The 7,408-nt window shown below is 50.1% G+C and overlaps 1 protein-coding gene across 3 annotated transcripts in view; it reads right to left on the bottom strand.

The window, feature by feature from the left end:
• LOC102430474 (lysosomal-trafficking regulator) overlaps nucleotides 1-5,465 on the bottom strand; it is a 44,091-nt gene extending 38,626 nt beyond the window's left edge. For all 3 annotated transcript variants that reach the window (XM_023744553.1, XM_014445641.2, XM_023744554.1), the window contains exon 1: nucleotides 4,837-5,465. The gene's annotated coding sequence lies outside the window, so the exon portion shown is untranslated. The remainder of the gene's footprint in view (nucleotides 1-4,836) is intronic.
• Nucleotides 5,466-7,408: the final 1,943 nt, after the last annotated feature.

The raw sequence follows: 7,408 nt of genomic DNA on the forward strand, positions 1-7,408 counted from the left end.
AGCGCCCGCCGGCTCCCACCCCCGCCCCTCACCGTTAGCCGGGAAACCGGGAACACCGCCCTCCTCCGCATCCGGGCCCGACCCGCCCGCCCGCGTGCGCCTGCGCGCTGGCTCCGCCCGCGCCCGCCCCTCGCTGGTAGGGCAACTCCGCCGTCGCAGGCGTGACGCAAGAGGCGATGAACCAATAGGGAAGGTAGGGGGCGGGGCAGAGGCGCGGAGAGGGGCGGAGCCGAGGCGCGGGAGGGGCGGGGCCGAGAGAGGTTGACCCCTCGCCCTCCCCCTGCCAGGGCTCGGCTGAGCGAGTTGCATCAGAGCCGGGAAAGCGACAGGCTAACTGCTGGGGTTCCGAGTTTGGGGGCGTCCAAAAAACATGGGGAGGGGCCGGAGAGGGAGGAAGCGTGGATGTTTCTATCTCCCTCTCCCTTCCTCTCTGGAATCAATAAAGATTTTTTAAAAAACGTGAAGAGGTTAACGGAGGAGCCACTGTGCAATGAGTGCAGCGCAAAGATGCATTTTTCAACCCAGCCTCCTCCCAACACGGTCGTTAGTGGACAGCGCGTGGTCAGCCTTCTGTGCCTTAAAATAGCGGCGCCTGCAGAGGGGGGCAGCCCTGGGTTAAATACAAGCGTGTTTTGGCTGCATCGCTGACAGTGGCTGCGGGGTCCAGCTCGCCGGGCCGTTTGGCGTTTTTTTGTTTGTTTGTTTGTTTGTGTTCCTCACCCCCCAGTCACTCTGACAAGCCTTGCGGCGTGTCCGTGTCCGAGATACTGGGGACCGAGCCAGAACGCTGAGGTCTGAGGTCCAAGGGTTCAGGTCCTACCTAGCAATACAGACGCTAAGTGCATGGTCTACACATGGACCGGAATTGCTTTAGCATCGACCATTCCAGTTATTTTGAGATCCTCCTCTGGGACCTCCTCCAAAACCCCCAGCTTAGCTCCTAAAAGCCCTTAGGATGAAGGACCCAGAGGCCACGCCTGTCCCCTCCCCCTCCTCCCCCAGCCCAGGCGTGTTAACTTTTTTATCCTTCTCTCTCCTAACCGCCAAGGGCCCCCTGGTTTTGCCTCTGTAACTGGTTTCCTAAGCTGATTCCTTCTACAGCTCACTCCTACCTCTGTGACTTTCTAAATAAACTTTCTCTTATTAAAAAAAAGAAAGAAATAGAAATAATTTGCCTTTAAGCTGTATACCCAATGCAACTTTTAATAGCTCCAACTCCTATCTGACTCAATGACACGGAAAGTAGTAATTGCCCAGTGATGTGGCGTGAAGGGGTTCTGCAGTGAAATCCCACACCCTGACATATCGCCCCCTGAACTTTGAGGTTCAGCCATTAGCAGCTCATACCTCTGGGCAAATGGTTGCTCACTTCCTCTGGCAATCTTTAAAAATGCAAATATGTGGTCTGTGTGGAGAGGGTGGCTCGGTTGGTTGGAGCATCATCCCATGCACCAAAAGGTTTCGGGTTCCATTCCTGGTCAGGGCCTATAGCTACAATTCGAGTTTGATTCCTGGTGGGGGCATGTACAGGAGATGGCCCTGTGTGTGTGTGTGTGTGTGTGTGTGTGTGTGTGTGTGTCTTTCTCTCAAATCAATCAATAAATTTAAAAATTGCAAATACTCCAGGGATGGGCAACATTCTAAAGGGGAGCAGAATATGCCACCCCAAAATGTGCCACTTTGGCACGTGGCTTATTTTGAGCCGAAGGCAATCAAGACCCAGCCTATGCAGGAAAAACTTGGACCTCCCCTTTAAGTGCCGGAAAGATTTCCGATAGGGAGCCTACGCCAGGAAGAGAGCCATTACCACAGATTAGTGTTTTATCTGAGAGACTCCCTTGCCTGGCCGGGCAAACATCTGATTACCAAGTATCTGCTCTCCTCGTCTCCTTATCAGTTGGCCTGCTCCCCCTTTGAAGTCCTGGGCCCCTAATCCATTCCTCAGCTCAATTAGTTGTCTGACTGCCTTTGGGGCTCATATTTTCGTAAGATTCCAATACATCTGAAATTAAATTTGTTTTTTTTTCTCCTGTTCATCTGTCTTATGTCAATATATATATATTATTTATTTCAGAGAGGAAGGGAGAGGGGGAGAGAGATAGAAACATCAATGATGAGAGAATCATCGGTCTGCTGCCTCCTGCACGCCCTCCACTGGGGATGGAGCCCACAACCTAGGCATGTGCCCTGACCAGGAATCGAACCGTGACCTGCTGGTTCATAGGCTGACGCTCAACCACTGAGCTACGCCCGCCTTGCAGTCTTATGTCAATTTAAATAGCAGGCCAGCCAAAGGGAAGAAAGGAAAAAATTTCCACCCCTGCCATACGAAATCCCTAACAAGTTAGTAAAAGAGACACATCAGGGACATTGTCAGTTGTTTAACGAATATAGTTGACTCTCCAACAAGTTGGGATGAGGGATCCCAACCCCCCGACATAATCAAAACTCCTTATATAACTTTTGACTTCCCCAAAACTTAACTATAGTCATCCCTTGGTATCTGTAGGGAATTGGTTCCAGGATTGCCCCCATAGATGTAAAAAATTCACGGATGCTCGAGTCCCGAATATAAAATGGTGTCGTACAATACACACAGTTGGCTCTCTGCATCCTCGGATTCCCAACGATGGAGGGAAAATACTGTTTTCCATCTGCCGTGGGTTGCATTCTCGGATGCAAAACCTGAGGATAGGGAAGGCTAACTGTCTATTTATTGAAAAAAAAAGTGCTTGTATAAGTGGACCCATGCAGTTCAAACCCTGGTGTTCAAGGGTCAGCTATATATCATGAGCACCTTTCATGTGGTAGGTACTGAATTTCCGTGAACTCAAAGAGGAAGGAAAGTCAACCTTGACCTATTTTTACAGTTTTACCAAAAACGAAATCTATTCTTACTTACACATCAAATTTCACCCACTAATCTCAAAATGGCTCATTTTTTTAAAAAATGGACTAAAGAAGTCATAAAAATGTTAAGGTTTGTTTCTCTTGCATGGAAGACCATAGGTGATCATGAATAGATGAGAATGAAACAGACTTTCTATGACAATGGTACACAATTGGCCCTCAAAATATTACGTATTTGTTAAAGGCACAAGGTAATGTCACTGTGACTTTTCTCTGATTATCTGAGTTATAAAGTATTTTAACCAAGCTACCATAGTATTGAGTCTGTTCAAGAATATCTTACAACATAGATATTAAGTATACATATTAGTTTTGGAGTGCTTTACTTTATTAGAAAGACTATGAATCTTTTAAAAGTTGCTTTTTAAAATAGGTACCTCGAAACTTTAGTGAAGAGGATGATTCATAATTCATGCCTCCATTAAGATGTTTAGCAACATCCACTCCTTATTGCAAAATGTATCAGGGTAGGTTTTCATAAGATTCTTTAACGTAATTTTCTCTACTAAATCACTGATAGCATTTTAAATCCCCCAAAGTATGTATACTTTGCTTTAAAAACCCATGTCATGCCCTAGCCGGTTTGGCTCTGTGAACAGAGCGTCGGCCTGCGGACCAAAGAGTCCCGATTCAATTCCGGTCAAGGGCACGTACCTTGGTTGAAGGCTGCTCTCCTAGGTCAAGTTTGACTTTCCTTCCTCTTGGAGTTCATGGAAATTTAGTACCTAGCACATAGTAGGTGCTCACACAGTAGGTCTCTCTCACATCAATGTTTCTCTCTGTCTTTCCCTCTCTCTTCCACTCTCTCTACAAGATCAATGGGAAAATATCCTCGGGTGAGGAAACAAAACACAAAACAAACCCATGTCATTGCATTAAAAAATTTGTAACCATCATATTTTATGAGATGATCTTTTCAACAGCTAAAAAGTGTTGGAAGAACCTAAATTTCCCTTCTTTGCTGGGGAAACCATGCAGAGTGTGTCTTCCTGTCCTACTTTAAGTAAGTGGGAAAGACTGTACTTGTGGGAAACAATGTCATTAATTCTTATAAAAGCTCCTTTTTTTTTTTTAACCTTTTAAATTCGGGATTGTTTTCCTGCCCAGAACAGAAAATATATGGCATAGTAATAAATGCCAGTGTTAAGACAAGTATACAATATGGAAAATGAAAGTGTTCTGTGGTCTCAATCCAGAAATAACCACACGTAAGTGACACATGCCCACTGATGTTTGGGGGCAGATAGATATATTTTAAATGTTTTTTAAGAATCTATTTGTATTGATTTCAGAGAGAGAGAAACATCAATGATGAGAGAAAATCATGGATCGGCTGCCTCCTGCACGCCCCCCACTGGGGATCAAGCCTGCAACCTGGGCATGTGCCCTGACCGGGAATCAAACTGTGGCCTCCTGATTCAGAGGTGGACACTCAACCACTGAGCCACACCGGCTGGGCTCAACCGCCATGTTTTAAAGTCCCATCAGCCGCTTGCCTACCACTCTTCGAGGTCCCTGAAATTCCACTTCTTACTCAAAGACATCTTTTTATCCAAATGGGAATGATCAAATGTTACATCCCACCTGAGCCCATCTGTACCCACTTATTGAGCGAGTCCTGGTAATTAGGCCACGCCCCAGGCCAACAATCCCGGTTCCCTGGCATCCAAGCATCAGAGCTGGAATCTCTCCAACAAGGGACTTGGGCTCACCCCACCCCAGCGTAGGACCTTCGTTTTCCTTCCCTCTGAGCAAGCCGTCCGCAGGAGCCAGCCCCGGAGAGCTCAGGGCTGCCGGGAGCCCACCTGCTGATCCCCTTCCCTCAGTGGTGTCAGCCAGCACCCAGCCTGCCCACCCAAGCCGCCACGCCCTCGGGTGGCCCTGGGAATCCTCAGAAACACGTGGACCTGCCTCCACAGGTGTTACCTTCTTCAGGAGAGCCAGGAGCTCTTCTCTGCGGCAGTCGCCCTGCAGGGATGTTCACCGCAGGCTCGCTATGGGCCACATACTCTGTTCCCTGCCCAGCCACGGGTCTCCACGCCCAGAAGCAAAGCTGGGCCGCTTGTCTGCAGTTTGGTTCTGGCTCCCGTTCAGCTGAGCTCGGGCAGGATCCCTGTCCTGGCGTTAGAGGACACGCACAGTTGAGTCACGCAGCCAGACCTTATCAGACGGCCAAGGCAGACCCTCCGGCACTCCCTGATGTCCCGGGAGGACGATCCAGGAGCAGATGGCGAAGGCAGTGGCTTCATGCACCACAAGGGCCTCAGGACACAGCCCCCCAGGGAAGGATGGGTGAGCTACCCAAAGAGGCGCTGCACCCAGCCCTCTGGCTCCACAGCCGCTCTCATCAAAGCCAAATCCTCACTGGAAATGGCTCCTCGGACGCCCTGAGCTGCCTCTTTCATTCAGGGACGGGGCTTGGAAATGTCTGTGTTGCCGGGAAGGCGAGTGGCCTTCTCTCCCTCCCGCCGGCTCTTTGGCAGGTGGCCACGCTTGGGTCACATGGGGAGTTTGGCAAATCCAGTCCGATCCCTTTGCCGTGGAGCTGCAGTCGGGGTTTCCAGTCAGTGATTTTGAGGTGGATCCTCTGAGTCATGGTGCCCTGATTCTCCCGCAGAGGGGGAGGGGCAGGTTGGGCTCCCGTGAGGATCAGCGGTACTATTTTTTCTAAAAATTATTATTCATTTCGGAGAGGAAGGGAGAGGGAGGGAGAGATAGCAACATCAACGATGAGAGAGAATCATGGATCGGCTGCCTCCTGCACGCCCCCCGACTGGGGATCGAGCCCACAACCCGGGCATGTGCCCTTGACCGGGAATCAAACCGTGACCTCCTGGTTCATAGGTCGACGTTCAAGCCCTGAGCCATGCCGGCCGGGCTGGGACAGATTCTAATTGCTAAACTGTCTGACCTGAGTCCACCTGCCCGGCCTCGGCCTGCCTCCCCACCCAATACTCCCGGCCTCGCTCTCCCTCCCAGCCTCGGGAGCCTGCGTGGGCAGAGCTCCAGGTCTGGGCCCTGGACGCTCCTCCTCCATGCCTTCCTGTCTTTGCCCACTTGAGCTGAAAAACCACATCCTTAGGAGCCCTTCCCTGCCCGCCTCTATCTCCTCTCTGAACATCCTGCTGTGTCCCCCCACTGTGCTCATGACTAGGACTGATTACATGGTTCTTTGCTTCCTTTGGTATTTTCTGTCTCCCCGCCTCCCCGGAAGCTCATGGGAACAGAGACAATGCACCTTTTGGGTTCATTGCTCTATCCCCAGAACCTCCTCCTTAGTAGATGCTCAACAAAAACGGGTTGAATAAGTGAATAACCATCTATTTCACTTTTCCTCTGGTGTGGTGGCTGGGGAGCTGCCCAATCTTTGTGACCTGTCCTTCTCCTTCTCCTTCTCCTTCTCCTTCTCCTTCTCCTTCTCCTTCTCCTTCTTCTTCTATTTAAAAAATACATTTTTATTGATTTCAGAGAGGAAGGAAGAGGGAGCGAGAGATAGAAACATCCATGATGAGAAAGAATCACCAATTGGCTGCCTTCTGCACGCCCCACCCTGGGGACCGAGCCCACAACCCGGGCGTGTGCCCTGACCAGGAATCGAACCATGACCTCCTGGTTCATAGGTTGACGCTCAACCACTGAGCCACGCCAGCCGGGCTTGTTTTTTGGATAGCAGAGTGAAAAGAGAACAGATTACAGCCAAGAGACTCGGGCTCGGGCCCGAACGTGCTGGGACTCACTAGCTCTGAGACGTGAGCCAACCCTGCCACATGTCTGGGGCTCATTTTGCTCATCAGCAGGACAGGGCTGCAGCGAACAGACTGATGTTCCTTTAGGGGTGACATCTCAGTTTCTCAAGACGACCCGTATGTCCCATCCCTCCTCCCCAGCACACGCTCTGTGAAGCCACGGAGCCCCTAATGGGAGTTCGGTCTTAGCAACTCGGATGCCAGTTCATTTATTATTTAATCTCGGAAAAGAGCCCTCTCCTTTTCCAGGCTTAGCAGAGGTCATCTTAAATTCCCTGGGTTCCAGGCACTCCGCTGGGAGAGCTGGAAAACTAATTAGCAATGAGCAACGCTGAAGAGACCAATCTTAGCTTGTAAATTCTGTAATTGTGCATAAAGTATTATTATTATTTTAACTCTGTTTTTATTTGTTTCCGAGAGGAAGAGAGAGGGGAAGAGAGATAGAAACATCCATGATGGGAGAGCATCATTGATAGGCTGCCTCCTGCACGCCCCCCACTGGGGATCGAGCCTGCAACCCGGGCATGTGCCCTTGACTGGGAATCGAACTCTGACCTCCTGGTTCATAGGTCAACGCACAACCACTGAGCCACACCAGCCGGGCCGTCAAATATGACTTGAATGGTTCCAGATGAACAATTACTCTTGCTAATCCTGGAAATGCTCCGTGTTATCCAGTGCCAGAGCCTGAAAGAGGAGCTGGAAATATGATCTAGATCTTTGGCGAATGATCTCAGGGGCCCCTCACGCAC

This window comes from Myotis lucifugus, unplaced genomic scaffold (genome assembly GCF_000147115.1).
Source record: "Myotis lucifugus unplaced genomic scaffold, Myoluc2.0 scaffold_473, whole genome shotgun sequence".
NCBI classification, from domain to species: Eukaryota; Metazoa; Chordata; class Mammalia; order Chiroptera; family Vespertilionidae; genus Myotis; species Myotis lucifugus.